Raw genomic sequence first — 26,218 nt, 5'->3', positions numbered from 1 at the left:
CGAGCTACCCAGTCGGCACTTCTTTTCTAGAAAAGCCATCCCAGCCCTGCACCAGCATGTTAAACAGCGCATCGTCCATGCACTCAGGCAATCTGTGAGTACAAAGGTGCACCTGACTACAGATGCATGGACCAGTAGGCATGGCCAGGGACGTTATGTGTCCATCACGGCACACTGGGTGAATGTGGTGGATGCAGGGTCCACAGGGGACATCAATTTAGGGACAGTTGTGCCTAGCCCACGGTCTAGGAAACAGTTGACTGTAGGCGTTCGCACCCCCTCCTCCTCCTCCTCCTCGTCCTCCTGCAGAAGCTACAGCTCTTCCACAGACCGCAGTCGGCCAACCACTCCATCGGCAGATGACACTGTTGCACACCAGTTGTCCCATTATGGGCCAGCTACTGGCAAGCGTCAGCAGGCTGTATTGGCTATGAAGTGTTTGGGCGACAACAGACACACCGCGGAAGTTCTGTCCGAGTTCTTGCAACAAGAAACGCAGTCGTGGCTGGGCACAGTAGATCTTGAGGCAGGCAAGGTAGTTAGTGATAACGGAAGGAATTTCATGGCTGCCATCTCCCTTTTCCAACTGAAACACATTCCTTGCCTGGCTCACACCTTAAACCTGGTGGTGCAGTGCTTATTGAAAACTTATCCTGGGTTCTCCGACCTGCTCCTCAAAGTGCGTGGACTTTGCTCACATATCCGACGTTCGCCTGTACACGCCAGCCGTATGCAGAACTATCAGCGGTCTTTGAACCTTCCCCAGCATCGCCTAATCATAGACGTTGCAACAAGGTGGAACTCAACACTGCACATGCTTCAGAGACTGTGCCAACAGAGGCGGGCTGTTATGTTTTTGTGGGAGGATACACATACACTGGCAGGCAGTAGGATGGCAGACATGGAGTTGTCAGGTGTGCAGTGGTCGAAGATACAAGACATGTGTCAAGTCCTTCAGTGTTTTGAGGAATGCACACGGCTGGTTAGTGCAGACAACGCCGTAATAAGCATGAGCATCCCCCTAATGCGTCTGCTGATGCAAAGTTTGACGCACATAAAGGAGCAGGCGTCTGCACCAGAGGAAGAGGAAAGCCTTGATGACAGTCAGCCATCGTCTGGTCAGGGCAGTGTACAGGACGAGGTAGCGGGCGAAGAGGAGGTGGAGGACGAGGAGGATGATGGGGATGAGTATATTTTTAATGCGGAACCTTTCCCGGGGGCACTGGAAATTGGTTGCGTGTCAAGGCCGGGTTCTGGTTTTTTGAGGGACACAAGTGACGTAGATTTGCCTGCAACTGCCCCTCACCCAATCACAACCGGAGATTTGACAACTGGAACTTTGGCCCACATGGCGGATTATGCCTTACGTATCCTAAAAAGGGACACACGCATTACAAAAATGATGAACGATGACGATTACTGGTTGGCCTGCCTCCTTGATCCACGCTATAAAGGCAAATTGCAAAATATTATGCCACATGAGAACTTGGAACTAATATTAGCAACCAAACAATCAACTCTTGTTGACCGTTTGCTTCAGGCATTCCCAGCACACAGCGCACGTGATCGTTCTCACACGAGCTCAAGGGGGCAGCAGACTAGTAGTGTTAGGGGTGCACACATCAGAAGTGGCGTTGGACAGAGGGGTTTTCTGACCAGGTTGTGGAGTGATTTTGCTATGACCGCAGACAGGACAGGTACTGCTGCATCAATTGAAAGTGACAGGAGACAACATTTGTCCAGTATGGTTACTAACTATTTTTCATCCCTTATCGATGTTCTCCCTCAACCGTCATTCCCATTTGATTACTGGGCATCAAAATTAGACACCTGGCCAGAATTGGCAGAATATGCATTGCAGGAGCTTGCTTGCCCGGCAGCAAGTGTCCTATCAGAAAGAGTATTCAGTGCTGCAGGTTCAATATTAACCGAAAAAAGGACTCGTCTGGCTACCCAAAATGTTGACGATCTAACATTCATTAAAATGAACCACAACTGGATTTCGAAATCTTTTGCCCCACCTTGCCCGGCCGACACCTAGCTTTCCAATGAAAAGCTCTTGCCTGTGGACTACTGTGAATTACTTTTCTAATGTCTAATTTACTGCAGCTGATTGTCCAGCATACGACATGTTTACACCTCCCTAAATGGCCAAACTCCCCACACGGGGCCGTGGTATCGCGACTTGGCGCAAGCACCCGTGAGACTGCTGTTTGTCTGAAGAGGTGGGTGTACTCGCTTTTGGTCGACGGCATTGCTACTGGGGCCCTCATAGTACAATAAAGTGTCTCTGGCGGTGGTGATGGCCACCCAACGTCAGACACACTGTTGTAACATGAGGGGCCTTGGGCCTGTAACGCCGGCCACAAGAGAGTTCACCCACCCCCAGGTCAAACATTGCTCTACCACTTCCACAGTTATCTCTCACACTTCCACCAATGTTAAGTCTATGCGCTGACATCCTTCCATACCTGCCACTGACAATACCATTGTGTTGACATGTATGATGGTACTTAACATAGTCAGGGGCAGTGTCCTCTATTTACCACAGTAAATACTTTGCGCAAAATTAGTAGGTCTGAAACAAAGCAGAGGATCCCACCCCTGAACCTAATGATTGCACCCTTTAGTGTTTTTGTTTTGTTTTAATGCGAGACATTCACATTTAGTTGTTGTTTTGGACTACTAACTGGCAGACACTCATTACAATCGGCCTCCGTTGACCAGACCACTGCTGCCCGTGTACCCCTGGAACCAATTATAAAGTGCCTACAGCCAGCCCATTTTTTTATGTTAGGCCTTCAAAGCCTGTCTGCGGTCCCTCCTTCCACTAGGCCTCCACTGACCAGACCACTGCTGCCCGTGTTCCCCTGGAACCAATTATAAAGTGCCTACAGCGAGCCCATTTTTTTATGTTAGGCCTTTGAAGCCTGTCTGCGGTCCCTCCTTCCACTAGGCCTCCACTGACCAGACCACTGCTGCCCGTGTTCCCCTGGAACCAATTATAAAGTGCCTACAGCCAGCCCATTTTTTTATGTTAGGCCTTCGAAGCCTGTCTGCGGTCCCTCCTTCCACTAGGCCTCCACTGACCAGACCACTGCTGCCCATGTTCCCCTGGAACCAATTATAAAGTGCCTACAGCCAGCCCATTTTATTATGTTAGGCCTTCGAAGCCTGTCTGCGGTCCCTCCTTCCACTAGGCCTCCACTGACCAGACCACTGCTGCCCGTGTACCCCTGGAACCAATAATAAAGTGCCTACAGCCAGCCCATTTTATTATGTTAGGCCTTTGAAGCCTGTCTGCGGTCCCTCCTTCCACTAGGCCTCCACTGACCAGACCACTGCTGCCCGTGTACCCCTGGAAACAATAATAAAGTGCCTACAGCCAGCCCATTTTTTTATGTTAGGCCTTTGAAGCCTGTCTGCGGTCCCTCCTTCCACTAGGCCTCCACTGACCAGACCACTGCTGCCCGTGTTCCCCTGGAACCAATTATAAAGTGCCTACAGCCAGCCCATTTTTTTATGTTCGGCCTTCGAAGCCTGTCTGCGGTCCCTCCTTCCACTAGGCCTCCACTGACCAGACCACTGCTGCCCGTGTTCCCCTGGAACCAATTATAAAGTGCCTACAGCCAGCCCATTTTTTTAATGTTAGGCCTTCGAAGCCTGTCTGCGGTCCCTCCTTCCACTAGGCCTCCACTGACCAGACCACTGCTGCCCGTGTTCCCCTGGAACCAATTATAAAGTGCCTACAGCCAGCCCATTTTTTTATGTTAGGCCTTCGAAGCCTGTCTGCGGTCCCTCCTTCCACTAGGCCTCCACTGACCAGACCACTGCTGCCCGTGTTCCCCTGGAACCAATTATAAAGTGCCTACAGCCAGCCCATTTTTTTATGTTAGGCCTTCGAAGCCTGTCTGCGGTCCCTCCTTCCACTAGGCCTCCACTGACCAGACCACTGCTGCCCGTGTACCCCTGGAACCAATAATAAAGTGCCTACAGCCAGCCCATTTTATTATGTTAGGCCTTTGAAGCCTGTCTGCGGTCCCTCCTTCCACTAGGCCTCCACTGACCAGACCACTGCTGCCCGTGTACCCCTGGAAACAATAATAAAGTGCCTACAGCCAGCCCATTTTTTTATGTTAGGCCTTTGAAGCCTGTCTGCGGTCCCTCCTTCCACTAGGCCTCCACTGACCAGACCACTGCTGCCCGTGTTCCCCTGGAACCAATTATAAAGTGCCTACAGCCAGCCCATTTTTTTATGTTAGGCCTTCGAAGCCTGTCTGCGGTCCCTCCTTCCACTAGGCCTCCACTGACCAGACCACTGCTGCCCGTGTTCCCCTGGAACCAATTATAAAGTGCCTACAGCCAGCCCATTTTTTTAATGTTAGGCCTTCGAAGCCTGTCTGCGGTCCCTCCTTCCACTAGGCCTCCACTGACCAGACCACTGCTGCCCGTGTTCCCCTGGAACCAATTATAAAGTGCCTACAGCCAGCCCATTTTTTTATGTTAGGCCTTCGAAGCCTGTCTGCGGTCCCTCCTTCCACTAGGCCTCCACTGACCAGACCACTGCTGCCCGTGTTCCCCTGGAACCAATTATAAAGTGCCTACAGCCAGCCCATTTTTTTATGTTAGGCCTTCGAAGCCTGTCTGCGGTCCCTCCTTCCACTAGGCCTCCACTGACCAGACCACTGCTGCCCGTGTTCCCCTGGAACCAATTATAAAGTGCCTACAGCCAGCCCATTTTTTTATGTTAGGCCTTCGAAGCCTGTCTGCGGTCCCTCCTTCCACTAGGCCTCCACTGACCAGACCACTGCTGCCCGTGTTCCCCTGGAACCAATTATAATGTGCCTACAGCCAGCCCATTTTATTATGTTAGGCCTTTGAAGCCTGTCTGCGGTCCCTCCTTCCACTAGGCCTCCACTGACCAGACCACTGCTGCCCGTGTTCCCCTGGAACCAATTATAAAGTGCCTACAGCCAGCCCATTTTTTTATGTTAGGCCTTCGAAGCCTGTCTGCGGTCCCTCCTTCCACTAGGCCTCCACTGACCAGACCACTGCTGCCCGTGTTCCCCTGGAACCAATTATAAAGTGCCTACAGCCAGCCCATTTTTTTATGTTAGGCCTTCGAAGCCTGTCTGCGGTCCCTCCTTCCACTAGGCCTCCACTGACCAGACCACTGCTGCCCGTGTTCCCCTGGAACCAATTATAAAGTGCCTACAGCCAGCCCATTTTATAATGTTAGGCCTTTGAAGCCTGTCTGCGGTCCCTCCTTCCACTAGGCCTCCACTGACCAGACCACTGCTGCCCGTGTTCCCCTGGAACCAATTATAAAGTGCCTACAGCCAGCCCATTTTTTTATGTTAGGCCTTCGAAGCCTGTCTGCGGTCCCTCCTTCCACTAGGCCTCCACTGACCAGACCACTGCTGCCCGTGTTCCCCTGGAACCAATTATAAAGTGCCTAGAGCCTATTTTTTTATTTAATGTAATATTAATAAAGCAGGATGAACTACGATATACCACACTATGAGCTACCCAGTTGACAATTCTTTTGCGAGAAAAGCCATCCCACCCCTCCACCTGCATGTTAAAGACCGCATTGTCCTTGCATTCTGTCAATTTGTCAGTCCAAAGGTATACCTGACAACAGACACATGGACCTGTAGGCCTGGCCACGGAAGGTTACGTGTCCTTTGTGGCTCAATGGGTTAATGTATTGGATGCATGGTCCACACAGGGGACAGCCTGCAAAGTCTATCTGCAGTCCCTAATTCAAGTTGTCCTCAACTGAATAAAGCTGAGCTTCAACCTTCTGTTCCAAATTACCATTTTTAAAAATGCAATTGGCTGTTCCGGCATACTAAAGGTGTCTGTCTGCCCCTGCCTGGTGTCGTCCTCAACTGAATAAAGCTGAGCTTCAACCTTCTGTTCCAAATTACCATTTTTAAAAATGCAATTGGCTGTTCCGGCCTACTAAAGGTGTCTGTCTGCCCCTGCCTGGTGTTGTCCACAACTGAATAAAGCTGAGCTTCAACCTTCTGTTCCAAATTACCATTTTTAAAAATGCAATTGGCTGTTCCGGCCTACTAAAGGGGTCTGTCCCTGCCTGGTGTTGTCCTCAACTGAATAAAGCTGAGCTTCAACCTTCTGTTCCAAATTACCATTTTTAAAAATGCAATTGGCTGTTCCGGCCTACTAAAGGTGTCTGTCTGCCCCTGCCTGGTGTTGTCCACAACTGAATAAAGCTGAGCTTCAACCTTCTGTTCCAAATTACCATTTTTAAAAATGCAATTGGCTGTTCCGGCCTACTAAAGGGGTCTGTCCCTGCCTGGTGTTGTCCTCAACTGAATAAAGCTGAGCTTCAACCTTCTGTTCCAAATTACCATTTTTAAAAATGCAATTGGCTGTTCCGGCCTACTAAAGGTGTCTGTCTGCCCCTGCCTGGTGTTGTCCACAACTGAATAAAGCTGAGCTTCAACCTTCTGTTCCAAATTACCATTTTTAAAAATGCAATTGGCTGTTCCGGCCTACTAAAGGGGTCTGTCCCTGCCTGGTGTTGTCCTCAACTGAATAAAGCTGAGCTTCAACCTTCTGTTCCAAATTACCATTTTTAAAAATGCAATTGGCTGTTCCGGCCTACTAAAGGTGTCTGTCTGCCCCTGCCTGGTGTTGTCCTCAACTGAATAAAGCTGAGCTTCAACCTTCTGTTCCAAATTACCATTTTTAAAAATGCAATTGGCTGTTCCGGCCTACTAAAGGTGTCTGTCTGCCCCTGCCTGGTGTTGTCCACAACTGAATAAAGCTGAGCTTCAACCTTCTGTTCCAAATTACCATTTTTAAAAATGCAATTGGCTGTTCCGGCCTACTAAAGGGGTCTGTCCATGCCTGGTGTTGTCCTCAACTGAATAAAGCTGAGCTTCAACCTTCTGTTCCAAATTACCATTTTTAAAAATGCAATTGGCTGTTCCGGACTACTAAAGGTGTCTGTCTGCCCCTGCCTGGTGTTGTCCACAACTGAATAAAGCTGAGCTTCAACCTTCTGTTCCAAATTACCATTTTTAAAAATGCAATTGGCTGTTCCGGCCTACTAAAGGGGTCTGTCTGCCCCTGCCTGGTGTTGTCCTCAACTGAATAAAGCTGAGCTTCAACCTTCTGTTCCAAATTACCATTTTTAAAAATGCAATTAGCTGTTCCGGCCTACTAAAGGGGTCTGTCTGCCCCTGCCTGGTGTTGTCCTCAACTGAATAAAGCTGAGCTTCAACCTTCTGTTCCAAACATACAACAAAAAACTGGTACAATACAAAAAGTGGCCTCTAGGGTTGAGCGAAACGGGTCGATCATTTTCAAAAGTCGCCGACTTTTGGCTAAGTCGGCGTCTCATGAAACCCGATCCGACCCCTGTGCTTGTCGGCCATGCGGTACGCGACTTTCGCGCCAAAGTCGCGTTTCAATGACGCGAAAAGCGCCATTTCTCAGCCAATGAAGGTGAACGCAGAGTGTGGGCAGCGTGATGACATAGATCCTGGTCCCCACCATCTTAGAGAAGGGCATTGCAGTGATTGGCTTGCTGTCTGCGGCGTCACAGGGGCTATAAAGGGGCGTTCCCGCCGACCGCCATCTTACTGCTGCTGATCTGAGCTTAGGGACAGGTTGCTGCCGCTTCATCAGAAGCAGGGAGAGCGTTAGGCAGGGTCCACTAACCACCAAACCGCTTGTGCTGCAGCGATTTCCACTGTCCAACACCACCTTCGGTGTGCAGGAACAGTGGAAGCTATTTTTTTTTTTTTTTCCCCTCAGCGCTGTAGCTCATTGGGCTGCCCTAGAAGGCTCCGTGATAGCTGTATTGCTGTGTGTACGCCACTGTGGAAACCAACTGCTTTTTTCAAAGCACATATCCTCTTGTTCCTTCCTTTCTGCACAGCTATCTTTTTTGTTTGTCCACACTTTTTATTTAATTTGTGCATCAGTCCACTCCTATTGCTGCCTGCCATACCTGGCTTACATTACTGCAGGGAGATAGTAATTGTAGGACAGTTTTTTTTTTTTTTTTGTTTTTTTTTTGTGGGAGATTAAGATTGGCATTTCTGCTACAGTGCCATCCCTGTGTGTGCCATCTCTCACTGAGTGGGCCATAGAAAGCCTATTTATTTTTTCCGTGATTTGTGTTCTAAAATCTACCTCAACACAGAAACACTACATCAATCAGTGGGAGAAAAATATTGGCCTCAGTCAGGGCTTGTGTGCCACTGCTGTGTGTGCGCTATCTCTCATTCAGTGGGCTATAGCAAGCCTATATTTTTTTTTTTTTTTTTTTTTTAATATTATTTGGTTTCAAAAGTCTCCCTGAAAAAAAAAAAAACCTAAAAAAACAGTGGGAGAGTAATATTGCCCTTTCAGCTTGTGTGCCAGTCTTGACTCCTGGGTGTGCCACCTCTCTCCCTCTCATTCAGTGGGCCATAGAAAGTATATTTATTTTTTTTTTTAAATATTATTGGGTTTCTAAAGTCTCCCTGAAAAAAACAAAAAATACATAAAAAAACAGTGGGAGAGTAATATTGCCCTTTCAGCTTGTGTGCCAGTCTTGACTCCTGGGTGTGCCACCTCTCTCCCTTTCATTCAGTGGGCCATAGAAAGCCTATTTATTTTTTCCGTGATTTGTGTTCTAAATTCTACCTCAACACAAAAACACTACATCAATCAGTGGGAGAAAAATATTGGCCTCAGTCAGGGCTTGTGTGCCACTGCTGTGTGTGCTATCTCTCATTCAGTGGGCTATAGCAAGCCTATTTTTTTTATTTTTTTTTTTTTTTTAATATTATTTGGTTTCTAAAGTCTCCCTGAAAAAAAAAAAAAACCTAAAAAAACAGTGGGAGAGTAATATTGCCCTTTCAGCTTGTGTGCCAGTCTTGACTCCTGGGTGTGCCACCTCTCTCCCTCTCATTCAGTGGGCCATAGAAAGCCTATTTATTTTTTTTTTTAAATATTATTGGGTTTCTAAAGTCTCCCTGAAAAAACAAAAAATACATAAAAAAACAGTGGGAGAGTAATATTGCCCTTTCAGCTTGTGTGCCAGTCTTGACTCCTGGGTGTGCCACCTCTCTCCCTTTCATTCAGTGGGCCATAGAAAGCCTATTTTTTTTTTTTTTAATATTATTTGGTTTCTAATTCTCCCTGAAAAAAAAAAAAAAACCTAAAAAAACAGTGGGAGAGTAATATTGCCCTTTCAGCTTGTGTGCCAGTCTTGACTCCTGGGTGTGCCACCTCTCTCCCTCTCATTCAGTGGGCCATAGAAAGCCTATTTATTTTTTTTTTTAAATATTATTGGGTTTCTAAAGTCTCCCTGAAAAAACAAAAAATACATAAAAAAACAGTGGGAGAGTAATATTGCCCTTTCAGCTTGTGTGCCAGTCTTGACTCCTGGGTGTGCCACCTCTCTCCCTTTCATTCAGTGGGCCATAGAAAGCCTATTTTTTTTTTTTTTAATATTATTTGGTTTCTAATTCTCCCTGAAAAAAAAAAAAAAACCTAAAAAAACAGTGGGAGAGTAATATTGCCCTTTCAGCTTGTGTGCCAGTCTTGACTCCTGGGTGTGCCACCTCTCTCCCTCTCATTCAGTGGGCCATAGAAAGCCTATTTATTTTTTTTTTTAAATATTATTGGGTTTCTAAAGTCTCCCTGAAAAAACAAAAAATACATAAAAAAACAGTGGGAGAGTAATATTGCCCTTTCAGCTTGTGTGCCAGTCTTGACTCCTGGGTGTGCCACCTCTCTCCCTTTCATTCAGTGGGCCATAGAAAGCCTATTTTTTTTTTTTTTAATATTATTTGGTTTCTAATTCTCCCTGAAAAAAAAAAAAAAACCTAAAAAAACAGTGGGAGAGTAATATTGCCCTTTCAGCTTGTGTGCCAGTCTTGACTCCTGGGTGTGCCACCTCTCTCCCTCTCATTCAGTGGGCCATAGAAAGCCTATTTATTTTTTTTTTTAAATATTATTGGGTTTCTAAAGTCTCCCTGAAAAAACAAAAAATACATAAAAAAACAGTGGGAGAGTAATATTGCCCTTTCAGCTTGTGTGCCAGTCTTGACTCCTGGGTGTGCCACCTCTCTCCCTTTCATTCAGTGGGCCATAGAAAGCCTATTTTTTTTTTTTTTAATATTATTTGGTTTCTAATTCTCCCTGAAAAAAAAAAAAAAACCTAAAAAAACAGTGGGAGAGTAATATTGCCCTTTCAGCTTGTGTGCCAGTCTTGACTCCTGGGTGTGCCACCTCTCTCCCTCTCATTCAGTGGGCCATAGAAAGCCTATTTATTTTTTTTTTTAAATATTATTGGGTTTCTAAAGTCTCCCTGAAAAAACAAAAAATACATAAAAAAACAGTGGGAGAGTAATATTGCCCTTTCAGCTTGTGTGCCAGTCTTGACTCCTGGGTGTGCCACCTCTCTCCCTTTCATTCAGTGGGCCATAGAAAGCCTATTTTTTTTTTTTTTAATATTATTTGGTTTCTAATTCTCCCTGAAAAAAAAAAAAAAACCTAAAAAAACAGTGGGAGAGTAATATTGCCCTTTCAGCTTGTGTGCCAGTCTTGACTCCTGGGTGTGCCACCTCTCTCCCTCTCATTCAGTGGGCCATAGAAAGCCTTTTTTTTTTTTGGTTTTTTTAATATTATTTGGTTTCTAAAGTCTCCCTGAAAAAAACAAAAAAAACATAAAAAAACAGTGGGAGAGTAATATTGCCCTTTCAGCTTGTGTGCCAGTCTTGACTCCTGGGTGTGCCACCTCTCTCCCTTTCATTCAGTGGGCCATAGAAAGCCTATTTTTTTTTTTTTTAATATTATTTGGTTTCTAATTCTCCCTGAAAAAAAAAAAAAAACCTAAAAAAACAGTGGGAGAGTAATATTGCCCTTTCAGCTTGTGTGCCAGTCTTGACTCCTGGGTGTGCCACCTCTCTCCCTCTCATTCAGTGGGCCATAGAAAGCCTTTTTTTTTTTTGGTTTTTTTTAATATTATTTGGTTTCTAAAGTCTCCCTGAAAAAAACAAAAAAAACATAAAAAACAGTGGGAGAGTAATATTGCCCTTTCAGCTTGTGCGCCAGTCTTGACTCCTGGTTGTGCCACCTCTCTCTCTCTAATTGTGGGCCATAGAAAGCCTTTTTTTTTTTTTTTTTTAATATTATTTGGTTTCTAAAGTCTCCCTGAGAAAAAAAAATAAATAAATTAGGTGGGAGATTAATATTGACATTAGTGCTTGAGTGACAGTCCTGCGTGTGTGTCATCTCTGTGATTTTGTGCCACAGAAAACAGAGTGTGTAACATTGTGCCTGATTTTCCTTGTGGTCTCACCAACCTGTTAAGGGATATTGAAATCATACTGAAGTTATAGCTCACCGTGTAAGTTGTTTGATAGCAACAAATAAAGTTACTTTGGTTAAGATTTTAAAACAATGAGGAAGTCTGGTGCAAGAGGTCGTCGTGGGCGTTCATTGTCAGCTGGTAATGATGGTAGTGGTAGTGGAGCATCAGGTGGTCGTGGGGATAAAAATATTCCACCTAAGTCTGGAGCTGTGGAGCCAGTTTCGTCGTCAGGCTACACAAGGCCTCGAACGCTCTCTTTTCTGGGAGTAGGAAAACCGCTTTTAAAGGCGGAGCAGCAACAGCAAGTTTTGGCTTACATTGCAGACTCAGCCTCTAGCTCTTTTGCCTCCTCTTCCGAAACTGGTAAATGTAAAAGCAGCGCGTCGCTTGTGGATGTTCACGGTCAGGGACAAGTCGCTTCCTTGTCCTCCTCAGCAAAAACTACAACAAGAGAGAAGGATGCAGCAGGCGACACAACGGGTCACTCCATGGAGCTCTTTACACATACCGTCCCTGGCTTAGAAAGTGAAACATTTAACAGGCCATGCCCATTACAAGTATATTCTGACATGGAGTGCACTGATGCACAGCCACAGCCAGAGTACTATGCTGCTCCTTTGACTCAGACCACCACATTGCCCTCTCAGGGTACAGATCCACAATCAGACCCTGATGAGACTATGTTGCCCCGCCACGAACGCTATACCACCGACCGACACAGTGACACAGACGAAGTTGCACACGAGCTCGAAGAGGAGGTAATAGATGACCCAGTTATTGACCCCGATTGGCAGCCATTGGGGGAACAGGGTGCAGGCGGCAGTAGTTCAGAAGCGGAGGTGGAGGAGGGGCCGCAGCAGGCATCAACATCGCAACAGGTTCCATCTGCCGGGCCCGTATCTGGACCAAAACGCGTGTCAAAGCCAAAACCTGTTGGAGCACAGCGTTGCCATCCGGTTAAAGCTCAGTCTGCAATCCCTGAAAAGGGATCAGAGTCTAGGAAGAGTGCAGTCTGGCATTTTTTTAAACAACATCCAACTGATCAGCGCAAAGTCATCTGTCAAAAATGTTCAACTAGCTTAAGCAGAGGTCAGAATCTGAAAAGTCTAAATACTAGTTGCATGCATAGACACTTAACCACCATGCATTCTCAAGCCTGGACTAACTACCAAACGTCCCTCAAGGTTGTAGCACCCTCGGCCAATGAAGCTAGTCAGCAACGCAACATCCCTTCCGTCACTGTAAGGCCACCATTTTCCGCACCACCGGCAGTATCTGTGCAGGTTTCTTTGCCAGCCAAAAGCAGTCAGGGTCAGGGAATCACCAGTTTTGTAGGAGGAAATATTGCATGTAGGGCACCGGCGGAAACAATACCGTCTCCAACCGTCTCTCAGTCTGCCATGTCCACCGGCACACCCGAAAGTTCCACGATCTACAGCTCTCCAGTCCAGCTCACCCTACATGAGACTCTGGTTAGAAAAAGGAAGTACTTATCCTCGCATCCGCGTACACAGGGTTTTAACGCCCACATAGCTAGACTAATCTCGTTAGAGATGATGCCCTACCGGTTAGTTGAAAGCGAAGCTTTCAAAGCCCTGATGGAGTACGCTGAACCACGATACGAGCTACCCAGTCGACACTTTTTTTCCAGAAAAGCCATCCCAGCCCTGCACCAGCATGTTAAACAGCGCATCGTCCATGCACTCAGGCAATCTGTGAGTACAAAGGTGCACCTGACTACAGATGCATGGACCAGTAGGCATGGCCAGGGACGTTATGTGTCCATCACGGCACACTGGGTGAATGTGGTGGATGCAGGGTCCACAGGCGACATCAATTTAGGGACAGTTGTGCCTAGCCCACGGTCTAGGAAACAGTTGGCTGTAGGCGTTCGCACCCCCTCCTCCTCCTCCTCGTCCTCCTGCAGAAGCTACAGCTCTTCCACAGAACGCAGTCGGCCAACCACTCCATCGGCAGATGACACTGTTGCACACCAGTTGTCCCATTATGGGCCAGCTACTGCCAAGCGTCAGCAGGCTGTATTGGCTATGAAGTGTTTGGGCGACAACAGACACACCGCGGAAGTTCTGTCCGAGTTCTTGCAACAAGAAACGCAGTCGTGGCTGGGCACAGTAGATCTTGAGGCAGGCAAGGTAGTGAGTGATAACGGAAGGAATTTCATGGCTGCCATCTCCCTTTCCCAACTGAAACACATTCCTTGCCTGGCTCACACCTTAAACCTGGTGGTGCAGTGCTTATTGAAAACTTATCCTGGGTTCTCCGACCTGCTCCTCAAAGTGCGTGCACTTTGCTCACATATCCGACGTTCGCCTGTACACGCCAGCCGTATGCAAACCTATCAGCGGTCTTTGAACCTTCCCCAGCATCGCCTAATCATAGACGTTGCAACAAGGTGGAACTCAACACTGCACATGCTTCAGAGACTGTGCGAACAGAGGCGTGCTGTTATTTATTTGTGGGAGGATACACGGGCAGGCAGTAGGATGGCAGACATGGAGTTGTCAGGTGTGCAGTGGTCGAAGATACAAGACATGTGTCAAGTCCTTCAGTGTTTTGAGGAATGCACACGGCTGGTTAGTGCAGACAACGCCGTAATAAGCATGAGCATCCCCCTAATGCGTCTGCTGATGCAAAGTTTGACGCACATAAAGGAGCAGGCGTCTGCACCAGAGGAAGAGGGAAGCCTTGATGACAGTCAGCCATTGTCTGGTCAGGGCAGTGTACAGGACGAGGTAGCGGGCGAAGAGGAGGTGGAGGACGAGGAGGATGATGGGGATGAGTATATTTTTAATGCGGAAACTTTCACGGGGGCACAGGAAATTGGTTGCGTGTCACGGCCGGGTTCTGGTTTTTTGAGGGACACAAGTGACGTAGATTTGCCTGCAACTGCCCCTCAACCAATCACAACCGGAGATTTGACAACTGGAACTTTGGCCCACATGGCGGATTATGCCTTACGTATCCTAAAAAGGGACACACGCATTACGAAAATGATGAACGATGACGATTACTGGTTGGCCTGCCTCCTTGATCCACGCTATAAAGGCAAATTGCAAAATATTATGCCACATGAGAACTTGGAACTAATATTAGCAACCAAACAATCAACTCTTGTTGACCGTTTGCTTCAGGCATTCCCAGCACACAGCGCACGTGATCGTTCTCACACGAGCTCCAGGGGGCAGCAGACTAGGAGTGTTAGGGGTGCACACATCAGAAGTGGCGTTGGACAGAGGGGTTTTCTGACCAGGTTGTGGAGTGATTTTGCTATGACCGCAGACAGGACAGGTACTGCTGCATCAATTGAAAGTGACAGGAGACAACATTTGTCCAGTATGGTTACTAACTATTTTTCATCCCTTATCGATGTTCTCCCTCAACCGTCATTCCCATTTGATTACTGGGCCTCCAAATTAGACACCTGGCCAGAATTGGCAGAATATGCATTGCAGGAGCTTGCTTGCCCGGCAGCAAGTGTCCTATCAGAAAGAGTATTCAGTGCTGCAGGGTCAATATTAACCGAAAAAAGGACTCGTCTGGCTACCCAAAATGTTGACGATCTAACATTCATTAAAATGAACCACAACTGGATTTCAAAATCTTTTGCCCCACCTTGCCCGGCCGACACCTAGCTTTCCTATGAAAAGCTCTTGCCTGTGAATTACTTTTCTAATGTCTAATTTGCTGCTGCAGATTGTACAGCATACGACATGTTTACACCTCCCTAAATGGCCAAACTCCCCACACGGGGCCGTGGTATCGCGACTTGGCGCAAGCACCCGTGAGACTGCTGTTTGTCTGAAGAGGTGGGTGTGCTCGCTTTTGGTTGACGGCATTGCTACTGGGTCCCTCATAGTACAATGTAGTGTCTCTGGCGGTGGTGGTGCGCACCCAACGTCAGACACACCGTTGTAACATGAGTGGCCCTGGGGCGGTCCCGCCGGCCTCAAGAGAGTTCCCCCCTACCCCAGCTCAAACTGGGCTCTACTACGTGCAAAATTATGTCGCACAGCTCCACCAATCTTTAGTCTATTCGCTGACATCATTCAATGTCTGGCACTGACAATACAAATTTGTAGACATCTATGATGCAACTTAAAGTAGTCTGTGTCTGTGTCCTATATTGGCACCATTAAATAGTTACTGCCAAATTACTATGTCAGAAACACAGCAGATGAGCCCACCCCTGTACCTAAGTATGCCATCTTTTTTTTTGTTTTGGTTGTTTTGCGAGACATTAACATCTATTTATATTTTGGGAGTACTGGGACAGACACTCCTTGCACTACTCCTCCACTCAGCACCAAGCTGCCTGCCCGTGTATCCATGTAACCGCTGTAAAACTGCCATGAGCCTATTGTTTGTTATTTTAGGCCTTTGATAGCCTGTCTGCGGTCCCTACTTTAAATACTCCTCCACTCACCACCAAGCTGCCTGTGTATCCATGTAACCGCTGTAAAACTGCCATGAGCCTACTGTTTGTTATTTTAGGCCTTTGATAGCCTGTCTGCGGTCCCTACTTTAAATACTCCTCCACTCATCACCAGCTGCCTGCCCGTGTATCCATGTAACCGCTGTAAAACTGCCATGAGCCTATTGTTTGTTATTTTAGGCCTTTGATAGCCTGTCTGTGGTCCCTACTTTAAATACTCCTCCACTCACCACCAAGCTGCCTGTGTATCCATGTAACCGCTGTAAAACTGCCATGAGCCTATTGTTTGTTATTTTAGGCCTTTGATAGCCTGTCTGCGGTCCCTACTTTAAATACTCCTCCACTCACCACCAAGCTGCCTGTGTATCCATGTAACCGCTGTAAAACTGCCATGAGCCTATTGTTTGTTATTTTAGGCCTTTGATAGCCTGTCTGCGGTCCCTACTTTAAATACTCCTCCACTCACCACCAAGCTGCCTGTGTATCCATGTAACCGCTGTAAAACTGCCATGAGCCTATTGTTTGTTATTTTAGGCCTTTGATAGCCTGTCTGCGGTCCCTACTTTAAATACTCCTCCACTCATCACCAGCTGCCTGCCCGTGTATCCATGTAACCGCTGTAAAACTGCCATGAGCCTATTGTTTGTTATTTTAGGCCTTTGAAGCCTTTCTGCGCTCCCTCCTTCCACTAGTCCTCCACTGACCAGACCACTGCTGCCCGTGTACCCCTGGAACCAATTTTAAAGTGCCTACAGCCAGCCCATTTTATTGTGTTAGGCCTTCGAAGCCTGTCTGCGGTCCATACTTCCACTAGGCCTCCACTGACCAGACCACTGCTGCCCGTGTACCCCTGGAACCAATTTTAAAGTGCCTACAGCCAGCCCATTTTATTGTGTTAGGCCTTCGAAGCCTGTCTGCGGTCCATACTTCCACTAGGCCTCCACTGACCAGACCACTGCTGCCCGTGTACCCCTGGAACCAATTTTAAAGTGCCTACAGCCAGCCCATTTTATTGTGTTAGGCCTTCGAAGCCTGTCTGCGGTCCCTCCTTCCACTAGGCCTCCACTGACCAGACCACTGCTGCCCGTGTACCCCTGGAACCAATTTTAAAGTGCCTACAGCCAGCCCATTTTATTGTGTTAGGCCTTCGAAGCCTGTCTGCGGTCCATACTTTAAATACTCCTCCACTCACCACCAAGCTGCCTGCCCGTGTATCCATGTAACCGCTGTAAAACTGCCATGAGCCTATTGTTTGTTATGTTAGGCCTTTGATAGCCTGTCTGCGGTCCCTACTTTAAATACTCCTCCACTCACCACCACCAAGCTGCCTGCCCGTGTATCCATGTAACCGCTGTAAAACTGCCATGAGCCTATTGTTTGTTATGTTAGGCCTTTGATAGCCTGTCTGCGGTCCTTACTTTAAATACTCCTCCACTCACCACCTAGCTGCCTGTGTATCCATGTAACCGATGTAAAACTGCCATGACTGCCTACTGTTTGTTATTTTAGGCCTTTGATAGCCTGTCTGCGGCCCCTACTTGCAATACTCCTCCACTGACCACAATGCTGCCTGGAGTGCCTGCCTGTGTATCCATGTAACCGATGTAAAACTGCCATGACTGCCTACTGTTTGTTATTTTAGGCCTTTGATAGCCTGTCTGCGGCCCCTACTTGCAATACTCCTCCACTGAGCACAATGCTGCCTGGAGTGCCTGCCTGTGTATCCATGTAACCGATGTAAAACTGCCATGACTGCCTACTGTTTGTTATTTTAGGCCTTTGATAGCCTGTCTGCAGCCCCTACTTGCAATACTCCTCCACTGACCACACCAATGCTGCCCGTGTACCCCTGGAACCTATTTAAAAGTTCATAGAGCCTAGTTATATATTTTATTTACTATTAATAAGGCCATGATGGACTACGCTGTACCACGCTACAAGCTAACCAGTCGACACTTCTTTTGCGAGAAAAGCCATCCCAACCCTCCACCAGCATGTAGAAGACCGCATTGTCCATGCACTCTGGCAATCTGTGAGTACAAAGGTGCACCTGACAACAGACGCATGGACCTGTAGGCATGGCCACGGAAGATTACGTGTCCATTACGGCGCAATGGGTTAATGTGGTGGATGCATGGTCCACAGGGGACAGCCTACTAAGTCTGTCTGCAGTCCCTAATTCAAATTGTCCTCCACTGTCTAAATCGGAACTTCCACCTTCTGGCTTTCGGCCTATAGTATCAGAAATTAAACTGCATTTGGCCTTCAACTTTGGTTAGGGCCTACTAACGGCTTCTGCCCCTCCCTGGTGTTGTCCTCAACTAAATAAAGCTGAGCTTCAACCTTCCGGCTCTCATTAAGTGGTTTTTAAAAAAAAATGGTGGTTAGGGCCTACTAACGGCTTCTGCCCCTCCCTGGTGTTGTCCTCAACTAAATAAAGCTGAGCTTCAACCTTCCGGCTCTCATTAAGTGGTTTTAAAAAAAAAAAAAATGGTGGTTAGGGCCTACTAACGGCTTCTGCCCCTCCCTGGTGTTGTCCTCAACTAAATAAAGCTGAGCTTCAACCTTCCGGCTCTCATTAAGTGGTTTTAAAAAAAAAATGGTGGTTAGGGCCTACTAACGGCTTCTGCCCCTCCCTGGTGTTGTCCTCAACTAAATAAAGCTGAGCTTCAACCTTCCGGCTCTCATTAAGTGGTTTTTAAAAAAAAATGGTGGTTAGGGCCTACTAACGGCTTCTGCCCCTCCCTGGTGTTGTCCTCAACTAAATAAAGCTGAGCTTCAACCTTCCGGCTCTCATTAAGTGGTTTTAAAAAAAAAAAAAATGGTGGTTAGGGCCTACTAACGGCTTCTGCCCCTCCCTGGTGTTGTCCTCAACTAAATAAAGCTGAGCTTCAACCTTCCGGCTCTCATTATGTGGTTTAAAAAAAAAAAATGGTGGTTAGGGCCTACTAACGGCTTCTGCCCCTCCCTGGTGTTGTCCTCAACTAAATAAAGCTGAGCTTCAACCTTCCGGCTCTCATTAAGTGGTTTTAAAAAAAAAATGGTGGTTAGGGCCTACTAACGGCTTCTGCCCCTCCCTGGTGTTGTCCTCAACTAAATAAAGCTGAGCTTCAACCTTCCGGCTCTCATTAAGTGGTTTTAAAAAAAAAAAAAATGGTGGTTAGGGCCTACTAACGGCTTCTGCCCCTCCCTGGTGTTGTCCTCAACTAAATAAAGCTGAGCTTCAACCTTCCGGCTCTCATTAAGTGGTTTTAAAAAAAAAATGGTGGTTAGGGCCTACTAACGGCTTCTGCCCCTCCCTGGTGTTGTCCTCAACTAAATAAAGCTGAGCTTCAACCTTCCGGCTCTCATTAAGTGGTTTTTAAAAAAAAATGGTGGTTAGGGCCTACTAACGGCTTCTGCCCCTCCCTGGTGTTGTCCTCAACTAAATAAAGCTGAGCTTCAACCTTCCGGCTCTCATTAAGTGGTTTTAAAAAAAAAATGGTGGTTAGGGCCTACTAACGGCTTCTGCCCCTCCCTGGTGTTGTCCTCAACTAAATAAAGCTGAGCTTCAACCTTCCGGCTCTCATTAAGTGGTTTTAAAAAAAAAAAAAATGGTGGTTAGGGCCTACTAACGGCTTCTGCCCCTCCCTGGTGTTGCCCTCAACTAAATAAAGCTGAGCTTCAACCTTCTGCTCCAAATTACCATTTTAAAAAATGCAATAGGCTTTTCCGGCCTACTAAAGGTGTCTGCCCCTCCCTGGTGTTGTCCTCAACTGAACAAAGCTGAGCTTCCACATTCTGGCTTTCGCCCTATACTATCAGATATTAAACTGCATTTGGCCTACTAGTGTGGTTAGGCCCTTGAAACAGTGTCTGCTGCTCTTGGGTTTGCTACTCCACTGAACAAAGCAATGCCGCCTGTTTAGTCCTGTTACCAATTTTGAACTGCATGTAGCCTACTTTATTCTTTGGCCCTATATCTGTTTCCTCCTCATCCTGCCCATTGCCCAGCCACTGCTAAATGAGTCTGCTGGTACATTGACCTAGACCACTACATTCCCCTTGTACTCTACACAGCCAGAATCTGTCCCTGCTGAAAGTAAGGTTCCCCTTCCCGCATGTTATACCACCTTACACAGGGACAAAGAGGAAGGTGCAGATGAAAGTGCAGGTTCCTTCATCAGGTGGGGGGGCATACTCGTTGGCGACGTCACTGGCACAGGGCCCCTCAGAGTACGCAAAAGTGTCGCTGCTGGTGGGAGGCGCCCCCGCCATGCAAACACACCGCCGTACTTTGAGGGGCCCTGTGCCAGTGGCAATGCGAACGAGTGGGCCCCCCCTGCTTGCTCAGGATCACAGCACTTGCAACTTTTAAATACTTACCTTTCCCTGCAACACCGCCGTGACGTAGTCCGCATTTCCTGGGCCCACGAAAAACTTGAGCCAGCCCTACTCCCCCCACAACTTTCCCCCAATTCCCTATGCCCAACTATTATTATACAGTTAATTAAGATTGGCAAGCTTCAGAAACAAGAATGGATGTTTTTGGCATTAAAATGGGCACTGTAGGTGTTTTCCTGGCCTCCACTCACTGCCGACTATGCTTCCCCATTGACTTGCATTGGGTTTCGTGTTTCGGTCGATCCCCGACTTTTAGCGATAATCGGCCGACTGCACTCGACTCGACTCTGGACAAAATCGGGTTTCCCAAAACCCTACTCGATCTTAAAAAAATGAAAGTCGCTCAACCCTAGTGGCCTCCAACTACAAAAACTTTCTCCTACAAGTAGTTAACTGACAGTTTTTTTACCAGTGAAAACACAGATATGGCATCCAACGAGTGTTGTCCTGTCTCGTCTTCTTTATATTATTGCCAAGAAGCTGCAACTGAATAAAGCTGTGCTTCAACCTTCTGTTCCAAATTACCATTTTTAAAAATGCAATTGGCTGTTCCGGCCTACTAAAGGTGTCTGTTTGCCCCTGCCTGGTGTTGTCCTCAACTGAATAAAGCTGAGATTCTACCTTCTGTTCCAAATTACCATTTTTAAAAATGCAATTGGCTGTTCCGGCCTACTAAAGGTGTCTGTCTGCTCCTGCCTAGTGTTGTCCACAACTGAATAAAGCTGAGCTTCAACCTTCTGTTCCAAATTACCATTTTTAAAAATGCAATTGGCTGTTCCGGCCTACTAAAGGTGTCTGTCTGCCCCTGCCTGGTGTTGTCCTCAACTGAATAAAGCTGAGCTTCAACCTTCTGTTCCAAATTACCATGTTTAAAAATGCAATTGGCTGTTCCGGCCTACTAAAGGTGTCTGTCTGCCCCTGCCTGGTGTTGTCCACAACTGAATAAAGCTGAGCTTCAACCTTCTGTTCCAAATTACCATTTTTAAAAATGCAATTGGCTGTTCCGGCCTACTAAAGGGGTCTGTCCCTGCCTGGTGTTGTTTTCAACTGAATAAAGCTGAGCTTCAACCTTCTGTTCCAAATTACCATTTTTAAAAATGCAATTGGCTGTTCCGGCCTACTAAAGGGGTCTGTCCCTGCCTTGTGTTGTCCTCAACTGAATAAAGCTGAGCTTCAACCTTCTGTTCCAAATTACCATTTTTAAAAATGCAATTGGCTGTTCCGGCCTACTAAAGGTGTCTGTCTGCCCCTGCCTGGTGTTGTCCACAACTGAATAAAGCTGAGCTTCAACCTTCTGTTCCAAATTACCATTTTTAAAAATGCAATTGGCTGTTCCGGCCTACTAAAGGGGTCTGTCCCTGCCTGGTGTTGTCCTCAACTGAATAAAGCTGAGCTTCAACCTTCTGTTCCAAATTACCATTTTTAAAAATGCAATTGGCTGTTCCGGCCTACTAAAGGTGTCTGTCTGCCCCTGCCTGGTGTTGTCCACAACTGAATAAAGCTGAGCTTCAACCTTCTGTTCCAAATTACCATTTTTAAAAATGCAATTGGCTGTTCCGGCCTACTAAAGGGGTCTGTCCCTGCCTGGTGTTGTCCTCAACTGAATAAAGCTGAGCTTCAACCTTCTGTTCCAAATTACCATTTTTAAAAATGCAATTGGCTGTTCCGGCCTACTAAAGGTGTCTGTCTGCCCCTGCCTGGTGTTGTCCTCAACTGAATATTGCTGAGCTTCAACCTTCTGTTCCAAATTACCATTTTTAAAAATCCAATTGGCTGTTCCGGCCTACTAAAGGGGTCTGTCCCTGCCTGGTGTTGTCCTCAACTGAATAAAGCTGAGCTTCTACCTTCTGCCTCTTATTAACTGCTGTTTTTTAAAAAAATTGGCTGTTGCGGCCTACTAAAGGTGTCTGCCCCTCCCTGGTGTTGTCCTCAACTGAACAAAGCTGAGCTTCCACATTCTGGCTTTCGCCCTATACTATCAGATATTAAACTGCATTTGGCCTACTAGTGTGGTTAGGCCCTTGAAACAGTGTCTGCTGCTCTTGGGTTTGCTACTCCACTGAACAAAGCAATGCCGCCTGTTTAGTCCTGTTACCAATTTTGAACTGCATTTAGCCTACTTTATTCTTTGGCCCTATATCTGTTTCCTCCTCATCCTGCCCATTGCCCAGCCACTGCTAGATGAGTCTGCTGGTACATTGACCTAGACCACTACATTCCCCTTATACTCTACACAGCCAGAATCTGACCCTGCTGAAAGTAAGGTTCCCCTTCCCGCATGTTATACCACCTTACACAGGGACAAAGAGGAAGGTGCAGATGAAAGTGCAGGTTCCTTCATCAGGTGGGGGGGCATACTCGTTGGCGACGTCACTGGCACAGGGCCCCTCAGAGTACGCAAAAGTGTCGCTGCTGGTGGGAGGCGCCCCCGCCATGCAAACACACCGCCGTACTTTGAGGGGCCCTGTGCCAGTGCCAGTGCCAACGAGTGGGCCCTGGCTGCTTGCTTAGGATCACAGCACTTGCAAACTTTACATACTTACCTCTCACTGCTCCACTGCCGTGACGTAGTTCACGTTTCCTGGGCCCACTAAAACCGTGAACGAGCCCTACCCCCCACAACTTTTGCCACATGACCCCCAATTTCCAATGCCCAACTATTATTATAAAGTTAATTAAGATTGACAAGCTTCAGAAACAAGAATGGATGTTTTTGGCATTAAAATGGGCACTGTAGGTGTTTTCCTGGCCTCCACTCACTGCCGACTATGCTTCCCCATTGACTTGCATTGGGTTTCGTGTTTCGGTCGATCCCCGACTTTTAGCGATAATCGGCCGACTGCACTCGACTCGACTCTGGACAAAATCGGGTTTCACAAAACCCGACTCGATCTTAAAAAAATGAAAGTCGCTCAACTCTACTCACTACCATACCGCAGTATAGGAGTGATGACACTATTGAATATCTTAAGCCAAACTCTCACCGGTGGTTTGAGGTGATACAGTTGTCTTCTGACGGCATAGAAAGTTCTGCACGCTTTTCCTTTCAGGGCCTCTGCTGAATGTCCTTTGCAGTCAAGCGACGGTTCTGATTTTGCCTCTCTGACAAGCCTATGAACACCTCTCTCTGAAATTTTGCTTGTTCATCCAGACCTTATCTTGACCTCCACTGTTTCTGTTAACTGACATTTCTTAATTACATTTCAAACTGAGGATAGGGCAACTTGAAAATGCTTTGCTATCTTCTTATGGTCTTCTAATGATCTGTGGGCTTCCACTATTTTCATTTTCAGAGTGCTAGGCAAATGCTTAGAAGAACCCATGACTGCTGTTTTTGGCACAAGATTAGAGGAGGCCAAGTCTTTATAAAGCTAGGAAATTTGCATCACCCAGTCTTTCCTAATAATGATAGTGAACAAGCCATAACCCTAACAGGCTAATTAACGTCTGAAACCTTGGTCAAAGTTTACTGAGCACGCAAATCTCCAAGGATGCCCAAACTTTTATATTGTCCCATTTTCCTTTTTATAAATTTTAAAATATAAAAAAATGACTATATATATATATATATATATATATATATATATATATATATATATATATATATATATACACTCACCGGCCACTTTATTAGGTACACCTGTCCAACTTCTTGTTAACACTTAATTTCTAATCAGCCAATCACATGGCGGCAACTCAGTGCATTTAGGCATGTAGACATGGTCAAGACAATCTCCTGCAGTTCAAACCGAGCATCAGTATGGGGAAGAAAGGTGATTTGAGTGCCTTTGAACGTGGCATGGTTGTTGGTGCCAGAAGGGCTGGTCTGAGTATTTCAGAAACTGCTGATCTACTGGGATTTTCACGCACAACCATCTCTAGGGTTTACAGAGAATGGTCCGAAAAAGAAAAAAAATCCAGTGAGCGGCAGTTCTGTGGGCAGAAATGCCTTGTTGATGCCAGAGGTCAGAGGAGAATGGGCAGACTGGTTCGAGCTGATAGAAAGGCAACAGTGACTCAAATCGCCACCCGTTACAACCAAGGTAGGCCTAAGAGCATCTCTGAACGCACAGTGCGTCGAACTTTGAGGCAGATGGGCTACAGCAGCAGAAGACCACACCGGGTACCACTCCTTTCAGCTAAGAACAGGAAACTGAGGCTACAATTTGTACAAGCTCATCGAAATTGGACAGTAGAAGATTGGAAAAACGTTGCTTGGTCTGATGAGTCTCGATTTCTGCTGCGACATTCGGATGGTAGGGTCAGAATTTGGCGTAAACAACATGAAAGCATGGATCCATCCTGCCTTGTATGGAGCATCTTTGGGATGTGCAGCCGACAAATCTGCGGCAACTGTGTGATGCCATCATGTCAATATGGACCAAAATCTCTGAGGAATGCTTCCAGCACCTTGTTGAATCTATGCCACGAAGAATTGAGGCAGTTCTGAAGGCAAAAGGGGGTCCAACCCGTTACTAGCATGGTGTACCTAATAAAGTGGCCGGTGAGTGTATATACTGTATGTATGTATATATGGAGCGCCCCCAAGGGCAGCGGAGTACTCAGTACCGGGTCCTTCGGTTCTCAAGGGGGATGTCACATTGGCTGACCTGGTCCGTGGCCTTCGGGAGGTCCGTGTTAAAGGGAAAGGTCTTTAAAGGGATAGAGTTTATGTTCGTGACGCCACCTGTGGTATTCGGTCAGGGTGACCGACGCTGCTTTAAGGGGTCCGCTGGGGTGATGTTATGGCAGATCGATGGTATACCTTTCCACAGGTGAAGTATGTCCCCAGGGCTTCCCAGTGTGTAGATGGTGGATGGTGAGAGGCGCAGTGAAGAACGAGGACACAAGGTTGCAGTCTCTTTACCTTTTACTGAAGGCTTCAGCATCCACAGTCCAGAGCACAGACCACAGGGCAGGCAGAGTCCGGCTGGACTGGAGGCAGTTCCAGAGTCCCCTTATCCAGGTAGAAATCAGTAGCCTTCCTCTAGCGCCGTGTGTTGTAGTACCTTACTGCTAAGCTTCTCATAAGGTCCTCACAACTGTTGAAGATGTTACAGATGTTATGTCTCTCTCTGTCCCCCAGATGGATAGGACAAAACCCGTATGACTGGTGGCTTGAGGCTGTTTGTAGGGACTCTAGCACGCCCCAGCCTCTGAGAGGTGCCACCGTGCCTCCTGGGTGTAGGTGCAGACAGGTAACTTGCAATTATCTGTCCTGCCAGTCTCTGAAGTAAAGTGTAGAGATCCTTACTCCCTCGGTATTCTGGCTACCAGATTTCTGCGCCTCAGAGGGAAGCAGCCTGCTCCTGGCTGATCTCCCTCTGATATCCTCTCCTTTGCTCTGCTTTCCTTCATGCTTGCTGCAATATGTTCTGCTTTCTATGTCTCTTCCCAGGAGCTGTAGCACTTCAGGCCACACGGCTCCTATGCCTCCTTTCCCTCTGTCTTCCTGACAAGAACTGAACCCTTTCCCTCCAGATCAGGATGTTCTTATAGGGGAGTTCACCTTAAACAGGCTTAGAGCTCCCCCTTCTGGTCTGGAGTGTGAACATGTTGCATGCATTGTGTTACCTGATAAAGCGATCTCCTTCATTGCCTCCAAACGTAACATCACTCCCCCAAGAAATAAATTTTGTATTTTTTGAAAAGGAGAAATGGTCAAAATTAAAAAACAAAACAAAACAGTGCTTTCAGACGTCAAATAATGCAAAGAAAACAAGTTCATAATCATTTAGAAACAACAATACTAATGTTTTAACTCAGGAAGAGTTCAGAAATCAATATTTTGCGTAATAACCATGATTTTTAATCACAGCCTTCATGCGTCTTGGATGCTTTCCTCTAGTCTTTCACACTGCTCCTGGCGCAAAAATTTAAGCAGTTCTTCTTTGTTTGATTACTTGTGACTATCGATCATCCTCTTGATTACATTCCAGAGGTTCTCAATGGGGTTCAGGTCTGGAGATTGGGCTGCCCATGACAGGGTTCTGATGTGGTGGTCTCTTAATTTTTGCCAAAGCTGTGTATATATATAT

Source organism: Ranitomeya variabilis, chromosome 2 (assembly GCF_051348905.1).
Source record: "Ranitomeya variabilis isolate aRanVar5 chromosome 2, aRanVar5.hap1, whole genome shotgun sequence".
NCBI classification, from domain to species: Eukaryota; Metazoa; Chordata; class Amphibia; order Anura; family Dendrobatidae; genus Ranitomeya; species Ranitomeya variabilis.
Note: the sequence above shows the minus strand (reverse complement) of the source record.